Here is a 16,350-nt window from a genome sequence, read left to right as displayed (position 1 = left end):
TTTTTTTGCTGGAAGTTCCGTCAATACCCGCCAGCCATTAAGAGACATCATGTAGCCAAGCCTCTTGGCTTGCGGCCACACCGTCCTGAATGCGCCCGATCTCGTCAGATCTCGGAAGCTAAACGGGGCAGGGCCTGGTCAGTACTTGGATTTGTGACCTCCTGGAAATACCAGGTGCTGCAAGCTTTTTACGTCTCCTGGGTAACTTCATCGTAGCTCTTAATACTCTCTTTCTTTCTCCAGGAGATATAATTGAAGAATTGTACACGTACCCGGCTACTTTCAACACCCTGTGCTGCACTGGTATATTTCCCTCTATTTTTCTTTTTTTTTTTTGCTGGCAGTTCCGTCAATACCCGCCAGCCTTTAAGAGACATCATGCAGCCAGGCATCTCGGCTTGCGGCCACACCATCCTGAACGCGCCCGATCTCGTCAGATCTCGGAAGCTAAACGGGGCAGGACCTGGTCAGTACATGAATGTGAGACCTCCTGGAAATACCTGGTGCTGCAAGCTTTTACTTCTCCTGGGTAACTTTATCGTAGCTCTTAATACTCTCTATCTGTCTGGAGGAGATATAATTGAAGTATTGTACACGTACCCGGCTACTTTCAAAACCCATTACTGGACTGATATTTTTCCCTCCATTTTTCTTTTTCTTTTTTTTTTTTTTTTTTTTTTTGCTGGAAGTTCCGTCAATACCCGCCAGCCATTAAGAGACATCATGTAGCCAGGCTTCTCGGCTTGCGGCCACACCGTCCTGAATGCGCCCGATCTCGTCAGATCTCGGAAGCTAAACGGGGCAGGGCCTGGTCAGTACTTGGATGGGAGACCTCCTAGAAATACAAGGTGCTGCAAGCTTTTTACGTCTCCTGGGTAACTTCATCGTAGCTCTTAATACTCTCTTTCTGTCTGGAGGAGATATAATTGAAGAATTGTACACGTACTAGGCTACTTTCAACAGCCTTTGCTGCACTGATATTTTTCCATCCATTTTTTTTTTTTTTTTTTGCTGGAAGTTCCGTCAATACCCGCCAACCTTTAAGAGACATCATGCAGCCAGGCCTTTCGGCTTGTGGCCACACCGTCCTGAATGTGCCCGATCTCGTCAGATCTCGGAAGCTAAACGGGGCAGGGCCTGGTCAGTACTTGGATGGGAGACCTCCTAGAAATACCAGGTGCTGCAAGCTTTTTACGTCTCCTGGGTAACTTCATCGTAGCTCTTAATACTCTCTTTCTGTCTCCAGGAGATATAATTGAAGAATTGTACACGTACCCGGCTACTTTCAACACCCTTTCCTGCACTGATATTTTTCCCTCCATTTTTCTATTTTTTTTTTTTTTTTTTGCTGGAAATTCCGTCAATACCCGCCAGCCTTTAAGAGACGTCATGCAGCCAGACATCTCGGCTTGCGGCCACACCGTCCTGAACGCGCCCGATCTCGTCAGATCTCGGAAGCTAAACGGGGCAGGACCTGTTCAGTACTTGAATGTGAGACCTCCTGGAAATACCTGGTGCTGCAAGCTTTTTTTTACGTCTCCTGGGTAACTTTATCGTAGCTCTTAATACTCTCTATCTGTCTGGAGGAGATATAATTGAAGAATTGTACACGTACCTGGCTACCTTCAACACGCTTTGCTGCACTGATATTTTTCCCTCCATTTTTCTTTTTTCTTTTGTTTCTTGCTGGAAGTTCCATCAATACCCTCCAGCCTTTAAGAGACATCATGCAGCCAGGCCTCTTGGCTTGAGGCCACACCGTCCTGAAGATGCAAAATCTCGTCAGATCTCGGAAGAAAAACTGGGCAGGGTCTGGTCAGTAATTGGATGGGTGACCTCCTGGAAATACCAGGTGCTGAAAGCTTTTTACATCTCCTGGGTAACTTCAGCGTAGCTCTTAATACTCTCATTCAGTCTGGAGGAGATATAATTGAAGAATTGTACATGTACCCGGCTACTTTCAACACCCTGTTCTGCACTGATATTTTTCCCTCCATTTTTCTATTTATTTATTTTTTATTTTTTGCTGGAAGTTCCGTCAATACCCGCCAGCCTTTAAGAGACATCATGCAGCCAGGCCTCTTGGCTTGCGGCCACACCGTCCTGAACGCGCCCGATCTCATCAGATTTCGGAAGCTAACGGGGCAGGGCCTGGTCAGTACTTGGATGGGTGACCTCCTGGAAATACCAGGTGCTGCAAGCTTTTTACGTCTCCTGGGTAACTTCATCATAGCTCTTAATACTCTCTTTCAGTCTGTAGGAGATATTATTGAAGAATTGTACACGTACCCGGCTACTTTCAAAACCCTTTGCTGCACTATTTTTCCCTCCATTTTTCTTTTTTCTTTTTTTTTTTGCTGTAAGTTCCGTCAATACCCGCCAGCCTTAAAGAGACATCATGCAGCCGTGCCTCTCGGCTTTCGGCCACACCGTCCTGAATGCGCATGATATCGTCAGATCTCGGAAGCTAAACAGGGCAGGACCTGGTCAGTACTTGAATGTGAGACCTCCTGGAAATACCAGGTGCTGCAAACTTTTACGTCTCCTGGGTAACTTTATCGTAGCTCTTAATACTCTCTTTCAGTCTGCAGGAGATATAATTGAAGAATTGTACACGTACCCGGCTACTTTCAACACCCTTTCCTGCACTGATATTTTTCCCTCCATTTTTCTATTTTTTTTTTTTTTTTTGCTGGAAGTTCCGTCAATACCCGCCAACCTTTAAGAGACATCATGTAGCCAGGCCTCTTGGCTTGCGGCCACACCGTCCTGAATGCGCCCGATCTCGTCAGATCTCGGAAGCTAAACGGGGCAGGGCCTGGTCAGTACTTGGATGGGAGACCTCCTAGAAATACCAGGTGCTGCAAGCTTTTTACGTCTCCTGGGTAACTTCATCGTAGCTCTTAATACTCTCTTTCTGTCTCCAGGAGATATAATTGAAGAATTGTACACGTACCCGGCTACTTTCAACACCCTTTGCTGCACTGGTATATTTCCCTCTATTTTTCTTTTTTTTTTTTTGCTGGCAGTTCTGTCAATACCCGCCAGCCTTTAAGAGACATCATGCAGCCAGGCATCTCGGCTTGCGGCCACACCATCCTGAACGCGCCCGATCTCGTCAGATCTCGGAAGCTAAACGGGGCAGGACCTGGTCAGTACATGATAGTGAGACCTCCTGGAAATACCTAGTGCTGCAAGCTTTTACGTCTCCTGGGTAACTTTATCGTAGCTCTTAATACTCTCTCTCTGTCTGGAGGAGATATAATTGAAGTATTGTACACGTACCCGGCTACTGTCAACACCCTTTGCTGCACTGATATTTTTCCATCCATTTTTCTTTTTTCTTTTTTTCTTTTATTTTTTTGCTGGAAGTTCCGTCAATACCCGCCAACCTTTAAGAGACATCATGCAGCCAGGGCTTTCGGCTTGTGGACACACCATCCTGAATGCGCCCGATCTCGTCAGATCTCGGAAGATAAACGGTGCAGGGCCTGGTCAGTACTTGGATGGGAGACCTCCTGGAAATACCTAGTGCTGCAAGCTTTTACGTCTCCTGGGTAACTTTATCGTAGCTCTTAATACTCTCTTTCTGTCTCCAGGAGATATAATTGAAGAATTGTACACGTACCCGGCTACTTTCAACACCCTTTGCTGCACTGGTATATTTCCCTCTATTTTTCTTTTTTTTTTTTGCTGGCAGTTCCGTCAATACCCGCCAGCCTTTAAGAGACATCATGCAGCCAGACATCTCGGCTTGCGGCCACACCGTCCTGAACGCGCCCGATCTTGTCAGATCTCGGAAGCTAAACGGGGCAGGACCTGGTCAGTACTTAAATGTGAGACCTCCTGGAAATACCAGGTGCTGCCAGCTTTTTACGTCTCCTGGGGAACTTCATCGTAGCTCTTAATACTCTCTTTCTGTCTGGAGAAGATATAATTGAAGAATTGTACACGTACCCGGCTACTTTCAACACCCTTTGCTGCACTGGTATTTTTCCCTCTATTTTTCTTTTTTTTTTTTGCTGGCAGTTCCGTCAATACCCGCCAGCCTTTAAGAGACATCATGCAGCCAGGCATCTTGGCTTGCGGCCACACCATCCTGAACGCGCCCGATCTCGTCAGATCTCGGAAGCTAAACGGGGCAGGGCCTGGTCAGTACTTGGATGGGAGACCTCCTAGAAATACCAGGTGCTGCAAGCTTTTTACGTCTCCTGGGTAACTTCATCGTAGCTCTTAATACTCTCTATCTGTCCGGAGGAGATATAATTTAAGTATTGTACACGTACCCAGCTACTGTCAACACCCTTTGCTGCACTGATATTTTTCCATCCATTTTTTTTTTTTTTTTTTTTTTTTTTTTTGCTTGAAGTTCTGTCAATACCCGCCAACCTTTAAGAGACATCATGCAGCCAGGCGTCTCGGCTTGCGGCCACACCATCCTGAACTCGCCCGATCTCGTCAGATCTTGGAAGCTAAACGGGGCAGGACCTGGTCGGTACATGAATGTGAGACCTCCTGGAAATACCTGGTGCTGCAAGCTTTTACGTCTCCTGGGTAACTTTATCGTAGCTCTTAATACTCTCTATCTGTCTGGATGGAGATATAATTGAAGTATTGTACACGTACCCAGCTACTGTCAACACCCTTTGCTGCACTGATATTTTTCCATCCATTTTTCTTCTTTTTTTTTTTTTTCTGCTGGAAGTTCCGTCAATACCCGCCAACCTTTAAGAGACATAATGCAGCCAGGCCTCTCGGCTTGCGGCCACACCGTCCTGAATGCGCCCGATCTCGTCAGATCTCGGAAGCTAAACGGGGCAGGGCCTGGTCAGTACTTGGATGGGAGACCTCCTAGAAATACCAGGTGCTGCAAGCCTTTTACGTCTCCTGGGTAACTTCATCGTAGCTCTTAATACTCTCTTTCTGTCTCCAGGAGATATAATTGAAGAATTGTACACGTACTAGGCTACTTTCAACACCCTTTGCTGCACTGGTATATTTCCCTCTATTTTTCTTTTTTTTTTTTCCTGGCAGTTCCGTCAATACCCGCCAGCCTTTAAGAGACATCATGCAGCCAGGCGTCTCGGCTTGCGGCCACACCATCCTGAACTCGCCCGATCTCGTCAGATCTCGGAAGCTAAACGGGGCAGGACCTGGTCGGTACATGAATGTGAGACCTCCTGGAAATACCTGGTGCTGCAAGCTTTTACGTCTCCTGGGTAACTTTATCGTAGCTCTTAATACTCTCTATTTGTCTGGAGGAGATATAATTGAAGTATTGTACACGTACCCAGCTACTGTCAACATCCTTTGCTGCACTGATATTTTTCCATCCATTTTTCTTTTTTTTTTTTTTTTTTTTTTTTTTTTTTGCTGGCAGTTCCGTCAATACCCGCCAGCCTTTAAGAGACATCATGCAGCCAGGGCTTTCGGCTTGCGGCCACACCGTCCTGAACGCGCCCGATCTCGTCAGATCTCGGAAGCTAAACGGTGCAGGGCCTGGTCAGTACTTGGATGGGAGACCTCCTAGAAATACCAGGTGCTGCAAGCTTTTTACGTCTCCTGGGTAACTTCATCGTAACTCTTAATACTCTCTATCTGTCTGGAGGAGATATAATTGAAGTATTGTACACGTACCCAGCTACTGTCAACACCATTTGCTGCACTGATATTTTTCCATCCATTTTTCTTTTTTCTTTTTTTCTTTTATTTTTTTGCTGGAAGTTCCGTCAATACCCGCCAACCTTTAAGAGACATCATGCAGCCAGGGCTTTCGGCTTGTGGACACACCGTCCTGAATGCGCCCGATCTCGTCAGATCTCGGAAGCTAAACGGTGCAGAGCCTGGTCAGTACTTGGATGGGAGACCTCCTAGAAATACCAGGTGCTGCAAGCTTTTTACGTCTCCTGGGTAACTTCATCGTAGCTCTTAATACTCTCTATCTGTCCAGAGGAGATATAATTTAAGTATTGTACACGTACCCAGCTACTGTCAACACCCTTTGCTGCACTGATATTTTTCCATCCATTTTTTTTTTTTATTTATTTTTTTTTTTGCTTGAAGTTCTGTCAATACCCGCCAACCTTTAAGAGACATCATGCAACCAGGCATCTCGGCTTGCGGCCACACCGTCCTGAACGTGCCCGATCTCGTCAGATCTCGGAAGCTAAACGGGGCAGGACCTGGTCAGTACATGAATGTGAGACCTCCTGGAAATACCTGGTGCTGCAAGCTTTTACGTCTCCTGGGTAACTTTATCGTAGCTCTTAATACTCTCTATCTGTCTGGAGGAGATATAATTGAAGTATTGTACACGTACCCAGCTACTGTCAACATCCTTTGCTGCACTGATATTTTTCCATCCATTTTTCTTTTTTTTTTTTTTTTCTGCTGGAAGTTCCGTCAATACCCGCCAACCTTTAAGAGACATAATGCAGCCAGGCCTCTCGGCTTGCGGCCACACCGTCCTGAATGCGCCCGATCTCGTCAGATATCGGAAGCTAAACGGGGCAGGGCCTGGTCAGTACTTGGATGGGAGACCTCCTAGAAATACCAGGTGCTGCAAGCCTTTTACGTCTCCTGGGTAACTTCATCGTAGCTCTTAATACTCTCTTTCTGTCTCCAGGAGATATAATTGAAGAATTGTACACGTACTAGGCTACTTTCAACACCCTTTGCTGCACTGGTATATTTCCCTCTATTTTTCTTTTTTTTTTTTGCTGGAAATTCCGACAATACCCGCTAGCCTTTAAGAAACATCATGCAGCCAGACATCTCGGCTTGCGGCCACACCGTCCTGAACGCGCCCGATCTTGTCAGATCTCGGAAGCTAAACGGGGCAGGACCTGGTCAGTACTTAAATGTGAGACCTCCTGGAAATACCAGGTGCTGCCAGCTTTTTACGTCTCCTGGGGAACTTCATCGTAGCTCTTAATACTCTCTATCTGTCTGGAGGAGATATAATTGAAGTATTGTACACGTACCCGGCTACTTTCAAAACCCATTACTGGACTGATATTTTTCCCTCCATTTTTCTTTTTCTTTTTTTTTTTTTTTTTTTTTTTGCTGGAAGTTCCGTCAATACCCGCCAGCCATTAAGAGACATCATGTAGCCAGGCTTCTCGGCTTGCGGCCACACCGTCCTGAATGCGCCCGATCTCGTCAGATCTCGGAAGCTAAACGGGGCAGGGCCTGGTCAGTACTTGGATGGGAGACCTCCTAGAAATACAAGGTGCTGCAAGCTTTTTACGTCTCCTGGGTAACTTCATCGTAGCTCTTAATACTCTCTTTCTGTCTGGAGGAGATATAATTGAAGAATTGTACACGTACTAGGCTACTTTCAACAGCCTTTGCTGCACTGATATTTTTCCATCCATTTTTTTTTTTTTTTTTTGCTGGAAGTTCCGTCAATACCCGCCAACCTTTAAGAGACATCATGCAGCCAGGCCTTTCGGCTTGTGGCCACACCGTCCTGAATGTGCCCGATCTCGTCAGATCTCGGAAGCTAAACGGGGCAGGGCCTGGTCAGTACTTGGATGGGAGACCTCCTAGAAATACCAGGTGCTGCAAGCTTTTTACGTCTCCTGGGTAACTTCATCGTAGCTCTTAATACTCTCTTTCTGTCTCCAGGAGATATAATTGAAGAATTGTACACGTACCCGGCTACTTTCAACACCCTTTCCTGCACTGATATTTTTCCCTCCATTTTTCTATTTTTTTTTTTTTTTTTTGCTGGAAATTCCGTCAATACCCGCCAGCCTTTAAGAGACGTCATGCAGCCAGACATCTCGGCTTGCGGCCACACCGTCCTGAACGCGCCCGATCTCGTCAGATCTCGGAAGCTAAACGGGGCAGGACCTGTTCAGTACTTGAATGTGAGACCTCCTGGAAATACCTGGTGCTGCAAGCTTTTACGTCTCCTGGGTAACTTTATCGTAGCTCTTAATACTCTCTATCTGTCTGGAGGAGATATAATTGAAGAATTGTACACGTACCTGGCTACCTTCAACACGCTTTGCTGCACTGATATTTTTCCCTCCATTTTTCTTTTTTCTTTTGTTTCTTGCTGGAAGTTCCATCAATACCCTCCAGCCTTTAAGAGACATCATGCAGCCAGGCCTCTTGGCTTGAGGCCACACCGTCCTGAAGATGCAAAATCTCGTCAGATCTCGGAAGAAAAACTGGGCAGGGTCTGGTCAGTAATTGGATGGGTGACCTCCTGGAAATACCAGGTGCTGAAAGCTTTTTACATCTCCTGGGTAACTTCAGCGTAGCTCTTAATACTCTCATTCAGTCTGGAGGAGATATAATTGAAGAATTGTACATGTACCCGGCTACTTTCAACACCCTGTTCTGCACTGATATTTTTCCCTCCATTTTTCTATTTATTTATTTTTTATTTTTTGCTGGAAGTTCCGTCAATACCCGCCAGCCTTTAAGAGACATCATGCAGCCAGGCCTCTTGGCTTGCGGCCACACCGTCCTGAACGCGCCCGATCTCATCAGATTTCGGAAGCTAACGGGGCAGGGCCTGGTCAGTACTTGGATGGGTGACCTCCTGGAAATACCAGGTGCTGCAAGCTTTTTACGTCTCCTGGGTAACTTCATCATAGCTCTTAATACTCTCTTTCAGTCTGTAGGAGATATTATTGAAGAATTGTACACGTACCCGGCTACTTTCAAAACCCTTTGCTGCACTATTTTTCCCTCCATTTTTCTTTTTTCTTTTTTTTTTTGCTGTAAGTTCCGTCAATACCCGCCAGCCTTAAAGAGACATCATGCAGCCGTGCCTCTCGGCTTTCGGCCACACCGTCCTGAATGCGCATGATATCGTCAGATCTCGGAAGCTAAACAGGGCAGGACCTGGTCAGTACTTGAATGTGAGACCTCCTGGAAATACCAGGTGCTGCAAACTTTTACGTCTCCTGGGTAACTTTATCGTAGCTCTTAATACTCTCTTTCAGTCTGCAGGAGATATAATTGAAGAATTGTACACGTACCCGGCTACTTTCAACACCCTTTCCTGCACTGATATTTTTCCCTCCATTTTTCTATTTTTTTTTTTTTTTTTTTTTTGCTGGAAGTTCCGTCAATACCCGCCAACCTTTAAGAGACATCATGCAGCCAGGCCTTTCGGCTTGTGGCCACACCGTCCTGAATGCGCCCGATCTCGTCAGATCTCGGAAGCTAAACGGGGCAGGGCCTGGTCAGTACTTGGATGGGAGACCTCCTAGAAATACCAGGTGCTGCAAGCTTTTTACGTCTCCTGGGTAACTTCATCGTAACTCTTAATACTCTCTATCTGTCTGGAGGAGATATAATTGAAGTATTGTACACGTACCCAGCTACTGTCAACACCATTTGCTGCACTGATATTTTTCCATCCATTTTTCTTTTTTTTTTTTTTTTTTTGCTGGAAGTTCCGTCAATACCCGCCAACCTTTAAGAGACATCATGTAGCCAGGCCTCTTGGCTTGCGGCCACACCGTCCTGAATGCGCCCGATCTCGTCAGATCTCGGAAGCTAAACGGGGCAGGGCCTGGTCAGTACTTGGATGGGAGACCTCCTAGAAATACCAGGTGCTGCAAGCTTTTTACGTCTCCTGGGTAACTTCATCGTAGCTCTTAATACTCTCTTTCTGTCTCCAGGAGATATAATTGAAGAATTGTACACGTACCCGGCTACTTTCAACACCCTTTGCTGCACTGGTATATTTCCCTCTATTTTTCTTTTTTTTTTTTTTTGCTGGCAGTTCTGTCAATACCCGCCAGCCTTTAAGAGACATCATGCAGCCAGGCATCTCGGCTTGCGGCCACACCATCCTGAACGCGCCCGATCTCGTCAGATCTCGGAAGCTAAACGGGGCAGGACCTGGTCAGTACATGATAGTGAGACCTCCTGGAAATACCTAGTGCTGCAAGCTTTTACGTCTCCTGGGTAACTTTATCGTAGCTCTTAATACTCTCTCTCTGTCTGGAGGAGATATAATTGAAGTATTGTACACGTACCCGGCTACTGTCAACACCCTTTGCTGCACTGATATTTTTCCATCCATTTTTCTTTTTTCTTTTTTTCTTTTATTTTTTTGCTGGAAGTTCCGTCAATACCCGCCAACCTTTAAGAGACATCATGCAGCCAGGGCTTTCGGCTTGTGGACACACCATCCTGAATGCGCCCGATCTCGTCAGATCTCGGAAGCTAAACGGTGCAGGGCCTGGTCAGTACTTGGATGGGAGACCTCCTGGAAATACCAAGTGCTGCAAGCTTTTACGTCTCCTGGGTAACTTTATCGTAGCTCTTAATACTCTCTTTCTGTCTCCAGGAGATATAATTGAAGAATTGTACACGTACCCGGCTACTTTCAACACCCTTTGCTGCACTGGTATATTTCCCTCTATTTTTCTTTTTTTTTTTTGCTGGCAGTTCCGTCAATACCCGCCAGCCTTTAAGAGACATCATGCAGCCAGACATCTCGGCTTGCGGCCACACCATCCTGAACTCGCCCGATCTCGTCAGATCTTGGAAGCTAAACGGGGCAGGACCTGGTCGGTACATGAATGTGAGACCTCCTGGAAATACCTGGTGCTGCAAGCTTTTACGTCTCCTGGGTAACTTTATCGTAGCTCTTAATACTCTCTATCTGTCTGGATGGAGATATAATTGAAGTATTGTACACGTACCCAGCTACTGTCAACACCCTTTGCTGCACTGATATTTTTCCATCCATTTTTCTTTTTTTTTTTTTTTTTCTGCTGGAAGTTCCGTCAATACCCGCCAACCTTTAAGAGACATAATGCAGCCAGGCCTCTTGGCTTGCGGCCACACCGTCCTGAATGCGCCCGATCTCGTCAGATCTCGGAAGCTAAACGGGGCAGGGCCTGGTCAGTACTTGGATGGGAGACCTCCTAGAAATACCAGGTGCTGCAAGCCTTTTACGTCTCCTGGGTAACTTCATCGTAGCTCTTAATACTCTCTTTCTGTCTCCAGGAGATATAATTGAAGAATTGTACACGTACTAGGCTACTTTCAACACCCTTTGCTGCACTGGTATATTTCCCTCTATTTTTCTTTTTTTTTTTTCCTGGCAGTTCCGTCAATACCCGCCAGCCTTTAAGAGACATCATGCAGCCAGGCGTCTCGGCTTGCGGCCACACCATCCTGAACTCGCCCGATCTCGTCAGATCTCGGAAGCTAAACGGGGCAGGACCTGGTCGGTACATGAATGTGAGACCTCCTGGAAATACCTGGTGCTGCAAGCTTTTACGTCTCCTGGGTAACTTTATCGTAGCTCTTAATACTCTCTATTTGTCTGGAGGAGATATAATTGAAGTATTGTACACGTACCCAGCTACTGTCAACATCCTTTGCTGCACTGATATTTTTCCATCCATTTTTCTTTTTTTTTTTTTTTTTTTTTTTTTTTTTTGCTGGCAGTTCCGTCAATACCCGCCAGCCTTTAAGAGACATCATGCAGCCAGGGCTTTCGGCTTGTGGCCACACCGTCCTGAACGCGCCCGATCTCGTCAGATCTCGGAAGCTAAACGGTGCAGGACCTGGTCAGTACTTGGATGGGAGACCTCCTAGAAATACCAGGTGCTGCAAGCTTTTTACGTCTCCTGGGTAACTTCATCGTAACTCTTAATACTCTCTATCTGTCTGGAGGAGATATAATTGAAGTATTGTACACGTACCCAGCTACTGTCAACACCATTTGCTGCACTGATATTTTTCCATCCATTTTTCTTTTTTCTTTTTTTCTTTTATTTTTTTGCTGGAAGTTCCGTCAATACCCGCCAACCTTTAAGAGACATCATGCAGCCAGGGCTTTCGGCTTGTGGACACACCGTCCTGAATGCGCCCGATCTCGTCAGATCTCGGAAGCTAAACGGTGCAGGGCCTGGTCAGTACTTGGATGGGAGACCTTCTAGAAATACCAGGTGCTGCAAGCTTTTTACGTCTCCTGGGTAACTTCATCGTAGCTCTTAATACTCTCTTTCTGTCTCCAGGAGATATAATTGAAGAATTGTACACGTACCCGGCTACTTTCAACACCCTTTGCTGCACTGGTATATTTCCCTCTATTTTTCTTTTTTTTTTTTGCTGGCAGTTCCGTCAATACCCGCCAGCCTTTAAGAGACATCATGCAGCCAGACATCTCGGCTTGCGGCCACACCGTCCTGAACGCGCCCGATCTTGTCAGATCTCGGAAGCTAAACGGGGCAGGACCTGGTCAGTACTTAAATGTGAGACCTCCTGGAAATACCAGGTGCTGCCAGCTTTTTACGTCTCCTGGGGAACTTCATCGTAGCTCTTAATACTCTCTTTCTGTCTGGAGAAGATATAATTGAAGAATTGTACACGTACCCGGCTACTTTCAACACCCTTTGCTGCACTGGTATTTTTCCCTCTATTTTTCTTTTTTTTTTTTGCTGGCAGTTCCGTCAATACCCGCCAGCCTTTAAGAGACATCATGCAGCCAGGCATCTTGGCTTGCGGCCACACCATCCTGAACGCGCCCGATCTCGTCAGATCTCGGAAGCTAAACGGGGCAGGACCTGGTCAGTACATGAATGTGAGACCTCCTGGAAATACCTGGTGCTGCAAGCTTTTACGTCTCCTGGGTAACTTTATCGTAGCTCTTAATACTCTCTATCTGTCTGGAGGAGATATAATTGAAGTATTGTACACGTACCCAGCTACTGTCAACATCCTTTGCTGCACTGATATTTTTCCATCCATTTTTTTTTTTTTTTTTTTTGCTGGAAGTTCCGTCAATACCCGCCAACCTTTAAGAGACATAATGCAGCCAGGCCTCTCGGCTTGCGGCCACACCGTCCTGAACGCGCCCGATCTCGTCAGATCTCGGAAGCTAAACGGTGCAGGGCCTGGTCAGTACTTAAATGTGAGACCTCCTGGAAATACCAGGTGCTGCCAGCTTTTTACGTCTCCTGGGTAACTTCATCGTAGCTCTTAATACTCTCTTTCTGTCTGGAGAAGATATAATTGAAGAATTGTACACGTACCCGGCTACTTTCAACACCCTTTGCTGCACTGGTATTTTTCCCTCTATTTTTCTTTTTTTTTTTTGCTGGCAGTTCCGTCAATACCCGCCAGCCTTTAAGAGACATCATGCAGCCAGGCATCTTGGCTTGCGGCCACACCATCCTGAACGCGCCCGATCTCGTCAGATCTCGGAAGCTAAACGGGGCAGGGCCTGGTCAGTACTTGGATGGGAGACCTCCTAGAAATACCAGGTGCTGCAAGCTTTTTACGTCTCCTGGGTAACTTCATCGTAGCTCTTAATACTCTCTATCTGTCCGGAGGAGATATAATTTAAGTATTGTACACGTACCCAGCTATTGTCAACACCCTTTTGCTGCACTGATATTTTTCCATCCATTTTTTTTTTTTTTTTTTTTTTTTTTTTTGCTTGAAGTTCTGTCAATACCCGCCAACCTTTAAGAGACATCATGCAGCCAGGCGTCTCGGCTTGCGGCCACACCATCCTGAACTCGCCCGATCTCGTCAGATCTTGGAAGCTAAACGGGGCAGGACCTGGTCGGTACATGAATGTGAGACCTCCTGGAAATACCTGGTGCTGCAAGCTTTTACGTCTCCTGGGTAACTTTATCGTAGCTCTTAATACTCTCTATCTGTCTGGATGGAGATATAATTGAAGTATTGTACACGTACCCAGCTACTGTCAACACCCTTTGCTGCACTGATATTTTTCCATCCATTTTTCTTTTTTTTTTTTTTTTTCTGCTGGAAGTTCCGTCAATACCCGCCAACCTTTAAGAGACATAATGCAGCCAGGCCTCTTGGCTTGCGGCCACACCGTCCTGAATGCGCCCGATCTCGTCAGATCTCGGAAGCTAAACGGGGCAGGGCCTGGTCAGTACTTGGATGGGAGACCTCCTAGAAATACCAGGTGCTGCAAGCCTTTTACGTCTCCTGGGTAACTTCATCGTAGCTCTTAATACTCTCTTTCTGTCTCCAGGAGATATAATTGAAGAATTGTACACGTACTAGGCTACTTTCAACACCCTTTGCTGCACTGGTATATTTCCCTCTATTTTTCTTTTTTTTTTTTCCTGGCAGTTCCGTCAATACCCGCCAGCCTTTAAGAGACATCATGCAGCCAGGCGTCTCGGCTTGCGGCCACACCATCCTGAACTCGCCCGATCTCGTCAGATCTCGGAAGCTAAACGGGGCAGGACCTGGTCGGTACATGAATGTGAGACCTCCTGGAAATACCTGGTGCTGCAAGCTTTTACGTCTCCTGGGTAACTTTATCGTAGCTCTTAATACTCTCTATTTGTCTGGAGGAGATATAATTGAAGTATTGTACACGTACCCAGCTACTGTCAACATCCTTTGCTGCACTGATATTTTTCCATCCATTTTTCTTTTTTTTTTTTTTTTTTTTTTTTTTTTTGCTGGCAGTTCCGTCAATACCCGCCAGCCTTTAAGAGACATCATGCAGCCAGGGCTTTCGGCTTGTGGCCACACCGTCCTGAACGCGCCCGATCTCGTCAGATCTCGGAAGCTAAACGGTGCAGGGCCTGGTCAGTACTTGGATGGGAGACCTCCTAGAAATACCAGGTGCTGCAAGCTTTTTACGTCTCCTGGGTAACTTCATCGTAACTCTTAATACTCTCTATCTGTCTGGAGGAGATATAATTGAAGTATTGTACACGTACCCAGCTACTGTCAACACCATTTGCTGCACTGATATTTTTCCATCCATTTTTCTTTTTTCTTTTTTTCTTTTATTTTTTTGCTGGAAGTTCCGTCAATACCCGCCAACCTTTAAGAGACATCATGCAGCCAGGGCTTTCGGCTTGTGGACACACCGTCCTGAATGCGCCCGATCTCGTCAGATCTCGGAAGCTAAACGGTGCAGGGCCTGGTCAGTACTTGGATGGGAGACCTTCTAGAAATACCAGGTGCTGCAAGCTTTTTACGTCTCCTGGGTAACTTCATCGTAGCTCTTAATACTCTCTTTCTGTCTCCAGGAGATATAATTGAAGAATTGTACACGTACCCGGCTACTTTCAACACCCTTTGCTGCACTGGTATATTTCCCTCTATTTTTCTTTTTTTTTTTTGCTGGCAGTTCCGTCAATACCCGCCAGCCTTTAAGAGACATCATGCAGCCAGACATCTCGGCTTGCGGCCACACCGTCCTGAACGCGCCCGATCTTGTCAGATCTCGGAAGCTAAACGGGGCAGGACCTGGTCAGTACTTAAATGTGAGACCTCCTGGAAATACCAGGTGCTGCCAGCTTTTTACGTCTCCTGGGGAACTTCATCGTAGCTCTTAATACTCTCTTTCTGTCTGGAGAAGATATAATTGAAGAATTGTACACGTACCCGGCTACTTTCAACACCCTTTGCTGCACTGGTATTTTTCCCTCTATTTTTCTTTTTTTTTTTTGCTGGCAGTTCCGTCAATACCCGCCAGCCTTTAAGAGACATCATGCAGCCAGGCATCTTGGCTTGCGGCCACACCATCCTGAACGCGCCCGATCTCGTCAGATCTCAGAAGCTAAACGGGGCAGGACCTGGTCAGTACATGAATGTGAGACCTCCTGGAAATACCTGGTGCTGCAAGCTTTTACGTCTCCTGGGTAACTTTATCGTAGCTCTTAATACTCTCTATCTGTCTGGAGGAGATATAATTGAAGTATTGTACACGTACCCAGCTACTGTCAACATCCTTTGCTGCACTGATATTTTTCCATCCATTTTTTTTTTTTTTTTTTTTGCTGGAAGTTCCGTCAATACCCGCCAACCTTTAAGAGACATAATGCAGCCAGGCCTCTCGGCTTGCGGCCACACCGTCCTGAACGCGCCCGATCTCGTCAGATCTCGGAAGCTAAACGGTGCAGGGCCTGGTCAGTACTTAAATGTGAGACCTCCTGGAAATACCAGGTGCTGCCAGCTTTTTACGTCTCCTGGGTAACTTCATCGTAGCTCTTAATACTCTCTTTCTGTCTGGAGAAGATATAATTGAAGAATTGTACACGTACCCGGCTACTTTCAACACCCTTTGCTGCACTGGTATTTTTCCCTCTATTTTTCTTTTTTTTTTTTGCTGGCAGTTCCGTCAATACCCGCCAGCCTTTAAGAGACATCATGCAGCCAGGCATCTTGGCTTGCGGCCACACCATCCTGAACGCGCCCGATCTCGTCAGATCTCGGAAGCTAAACGGGGCAGGGCCTGGTCAGTACTTGGATGGGAGACCTCCTAGAAATACCAGGTGCTGCAAGCTTTTTACGTCTCCTGGGTAACTTCATCGTAGCTCTTAATACTCTCTATCTGTCCGGAGGAGATATAATTTAAGT

At 46.2% G+C, this 16,350-nt stretch overlaps 18 non-coding genes and 29 pseudogenes across 18 annotated transcripts; all 47 read left to right on the top strand.

Moving 5' to 3' along the window:
• The first annotated feature begins 67 nt into the window (after window positions 1-67).
• LOC136734768 (uncharacterized) lies at window positions 68-186 on the top strand (annotated as a pseudogene).
• A 210-nt stretch (window positions 187-396) lies between these two features.
• LOC136734841 (uncharacterized) lies at window positions 397-515 on the top strand (annotated as a pseudogene).
• Window positions 516-741: 226 nt separating this feature from the next.
• Window positions 742-860, top strand: LOC136734700 (5S ribosomal RNA). Its single transcript, XR_010810676.1, has one exon. It is a non-coding gene; the product is annotated as a 5S ribosomal RNA (ribosomal RNA).
• Window positions 861-1,070: 210 nt separating this feature from the next.
• On the top strand, window positions 1,071-1,189 carry LOC136734649 (5S ribosomal RNA). The gene has a single exon (XR_010810625.1). It is a non-coding gene; the product is annotated as a 5S ribosomal RNA (ribosomal RNA).
• A 218-nt stretch (window positions 1,190-1,407) lies between these two features.
• LOC136734806 (uncharacterized) lies at window positions 1,408-1,526 on the top strand (annotated as a pseudogene).
• A 559-nt stretch (window positions 1,527-2,085) lies between these two features.
• Window positions 2,086-2,203, top strand: LOC136734696 (5S ribosomal RNA). Its single transcript, XR_010810672.1, has one exon. It is a non-coding gene; the product is annotated as a 5S ribosomal RNA (ribosomal RNA).
• Window positions 2,204-2,416: 213 nt separating this feature from the next.
• Window positions 2,417-2,535, top strand: LOC136734542 (uncharacterized; annotated as a pseudogene).
• A 216-nt stretch (window positions 2,536-2,751) lies between these two features.
• LOC136734881 (5S ribosomal RNA) lies at window positions 2,752-2,870 on the top strand. The gene has a single exon (XR_010810702.1). It is a non-coding gene; the product is annotated as a 5S ribosomal RNA (ribosomal RNA).
• A 211-nt stretch (window positions 2,871-3,081) lies between these two features.
• Window positions 3,082-3,200, top strand: LOC136735041 (uncharacterized; annotated as a pseudogene).
• Window positions 3,201-3,424: 224 nt separating this feature from the next.
• On the top strand, window positions 3,425-3,543 carry LOC136734930 (uncharacterized; annotated as a pseudogene).
• A 209-nt stretch (window positions 3,544-3,752) lies between these two features.
• Window positions 3,753-3,871, top strand: LOC136734967 (uncharacterized; annotated as a pseudogene).
• Window positions 3,872-4,081: 210 nt separating this feature from the next.
• On the top strand, window positions 4,082-4,200 carry LOC136735077 (5S ribosomal RNA). The gene has a single exon (XR_010810722.1). It is a non-coding gene; the product is annotated as a 5S ribosomal RNA (ribosomal RNA).
• Window positions 4,201-4,421: 221 nt separating this feature from the next.
• LOC136735034 (uncharacterized) lies at window positions 4,422-4,540 on the top strand (annotated as a pseudogene).
• Window positions 4,541-4,757: 217 nt separating this feature from the next.
• On the top strand, window positions 4,758-4,876 carry LOC136734684 (5S ribosomal RNA). Its single transcript, XR_010810660.1, has one exon. It is a non-coding gene; the product is annotated as a 5S ribosomal RNA (ribosomal RNA).
• Window positions 4,877-5,086: 210 nt separating this feature from the next.
• On the top strand, window positions 5,087-5,205 carry LOC136734985 (uncharacterized; annotated as a pseudogene).
• Window positions 5,206-5,432: 227 nt separating this feature from the next.
• LOC136734677 (5S ribosomal RNA) lies at window positions 5,433-5,551 on the top strand. Its single transcript, XR_010810653.1, has one exon. It is a non-coding gene; the product is annotated as a 5S ribosomal RNA (ribosomal RNA).
• A 225-nt stretch (window positions 5,552-5,776) lies between these two features.
• LOC136734942 (uncharacterized) lies at window positions 5,777-5,895 on the top strand (annotated as a pseudogene).
• Window positions 5,896-6,115: 220 nt separating this feature from the next.
• On the top strand, window positions 6,116-6,234 carry LOC136734914 (uncharacterized; annotated as a pseudogene).
• A 215-nt stretch (window positions 6,235-6,449) lies between these two features.
• On the top strand, window positions 6,450-6,568 carry LOC136734653 (5S ribosomal RNA). Its single transcript, XR_010810629.1, has one exon. It is a non-coding gene; the product is annotated as a 5S ribosomal RNA (ribosomal RNA).
• Window positions 6,569-6,778: 210 nt separating this feature from the next.
• LOC136734966 (uncharacterized) lies at window positions 6,779-6,897 on the top strand (annotated as a pseudogene).
• Window positions 6,898-7,124: 227 nt separating this feature from the next.
• LOC136734699 (5S ribosomal RNA) lies at window positions 7,125-7,243 on the top strand. The gene has a single exon (XR_010810675.1). It is a non-coding gene; the product is annotated as a 5S ribosomal RNA (ribosomal RNA).
• Window positions 7,244-7,453: 210 nt separating this feature from the next.
• Window positions 7,454-7,572, top strand: LOC136734648 (5S ribosomal RNA). The gene has a single exon (XR_010810624.1). It is a non-coding gene; the product is annotated as a 5S ribosomal RNA (ribosomal RNA).
• Window positions 7,573-7,790: 218 nt separating this feature from the next.
• On the top strand, window positions 7,791-7,909 carry LOC136734805 (uncharacterized; annotated as a pseudogene).
• Window positions 7,910-8,464: 555 nt separating this feature from the next.
• On the top strand, window positions 8,465-8,582 carry LOC136734694 (5S ribosomal RNA). Its single transcript, XR_010810670.1, has one exon. It is a non-coding gene; the product is annotated as a 5S ribosomal RNA (ribosomal RNA).
• A 213-nt stretch (window positions 8,583-8,795) lies between these two features.
• On the top strand, window positions 8,796-8,914 carry LOC136734541 (uncharacterized; annotated as a pseudogene).
• A 221-nt stretch (window positions 8,915-9,135) lies between these two features.
• LOC136734587 (5S ribosomal RNA) lies at window positions 9,136-9,254 on the top strand. Its single transcript, XR_010810563.1, has one exon. It is a non-coding gene; the product is annotated as a 5S ribosomal RNA (ribosomal RNA).
• Window positions 9,255-9,471: 217 nt separating this feature from the next.
• On the top strand, window positions 9,472-9,590 carry LOC136734869 (5S ribosomal RNA). Its single transcript, XR_010810701.1, has one exon. It is a non-coding gene; the product is annotated as a 5S ribosomal RNA (ribosomal RNA).
• Window positions 9,591-9,803: 213 nt separating this feature from the next.
• On the top strand, window positions 9,804-9,922 carry LOC136735040 (uncharacterized; annotated as a pseudogene).
• A 224-nt stretch (window positions 9,923-10,146) lies between these two features.
• Window positions 10,147-10,265, top strand: LOC136734863 (uncharacterized; annotated as a pseudogene).
• A 209-nt stretch (window positions 10,266-10,474) lies between these two features.
• On the top strand, window positions 10,475-10,593 carry LOC136735033 (uncharacterized; annotated as a pseudogene).
• A 217-nt stretch (window positions 10,594-10,810) lies between these two features.
• On the top strand, window positions 10,811-10,929 carry LOC136734672 (5S ribosomal RNA). The gene has a single exon (XR_010810648.1). It is a non-coding gene; the product is annotated as a 5S ribosomal RNA (ribosomal RNA).
• A 210-nt stretch (window positions 10,930-11,139) lies between these two features.
• On the top strand, window positions 11,140-11,258 carry LOC136734983 (uncharacterized; annotated as a pseudogene).
• A 227-nt stretch (window positions 11,259-11,485) lies between these two features.
• LOC136734765 (uncharacterized) lies at window positions 11,486-11,604 on the top strand (annotated as a pseudogene).
• Window positions 11,605-11,829: 225 nt separating this feature from the next.
• On the top strand, window positions 11,830-11,948 carry LOC136734856 (uncharacterized; annotated as a pseudogene).
• A 210-nt stretch (window positions 11,949-12,158) lies between these two features.
• On the top strand, window positions 12,159-12,277 carry LOC136734964 (uncharacterized; annotated as a pseudogene).
• A 210-nt stretch (window positions 12,278-12,487) lies between these two features.
• Window positions 12,488-12,606, top strand: LOC136734840 (uncharacterized; annotated as a pseudogene).
• Window positions 12,607-12,817: 211 nt separating this feature from the next.
• On the top strand, window positions 12,818-12,936 carry LOC136734925 (uncharacterized; annotated as a pseudogene).
• A 210-nt stretch (window positions 12,937-13,146) lies between these two features.
• On the top strand, window positions 13,147-13,265 carry LOC136735066 (5S ribosomal RNA). Its single transcript, XR_010810721.1, has one exon. It is a non-coding gene; the product is annotated as a 5S ribosomal RNA (ribosomal RNA).
• Window positions 13,266-13,487: 222 nt separating this feature from the next.
• On the top strand, window positions 13,488-13,606 carry LOC136735031 (uncharacterized; annotated as a pseudogene).
• A 217-nt stretch (window positions 13,607-13,823) lies between these two features.
• LOC136734661 (5S ribosomal RNA) lies at window positions 13,824-13,942 on the top strand. The gene has a single exon (XR_010810637.1). It is a non-coding gene; the product is annotated as a 5S ribosomal RNA (ribosomal RNA).
• A 210-nt stretch (window positions 13,943-14,152) lies between these two features.
• On the top strand, window positions 14,153-14,271 carry LOC136734982 (uncharacterized; annotated as a pseudogene).
• Window positions 14,272-14,497: 226 nt separating this feature from the next.
• LOC136734705 (5S ribosomal RNA) lies at window positions 14,498-14,616 on the top strand. Its single transcript, XR_010810681.1, has one exon. It is a non-coding gene; the product is annotated as a 5S ribosomal RNA (ribosomal RNA).
• A 225-nt stretch (window positions 14,617-14,841) lies between these two features.
• LOC136734855 (uncharacterized) lies at window positions 14,842-14,960 on the top strand (annotated as a pseudogene).
• A 210-nt stretch (window positions 14,961-15,170) lies between these two features.
• On the top strand, window positions 15,171-15,289 carry LOC136734963 (uncharacterized; annotated as a pseudogene).
• Window positions 15,290-15,499: 210 nt separating this feature from the next.
• LOC136734947 (uncharacterized) lies at window positions 15,500-15,618 on the top strand (annotated as a pseudogene).
• A 211-nt stretch (window positions 15,619-15,829) lies between these two features.
• LOC136734924 (uncharacterized) lies at window positions 15,830-15,948 on the top strand (annotated as a pseudogene).
• A 210-nt stretch (window positions 15,949-16,158) lies between these two features.
• LOC136735055 (5S ribosomal RNA) lies at window positions 16,159-16,277 on the top strand. The gene has a single exon (XR_010810720.1). It is a non-coding gene; the product is annotated as a 5S ribosomal RNA (ribosomal RNA).
• Window positions 16,278-16,350: the final 73 nt, after the last annotated feature.

The sequence above is a fragment of the Amia ocellicauda genome, unplaced genomic scaffold (assembly GCF_036373705.1).
Source record: "Amia ocellicauda isolate fAmiCal2 unplaced genomic scaffold, fAmiCal2.hap1 HAP1_SCAFFOLD_40, whole genome shotgun sequence".
Lineage (NCBI taxonomy): Eukaryota > Metazoa > Chordata > Actinopteri > Amiiformes > Amiidae > Amia > Amia ocellicauda.
Note: the sequence above shows the minus strand (reverse complement) of the source record. Positions and strands in the feature narration are given on the sequence as shown.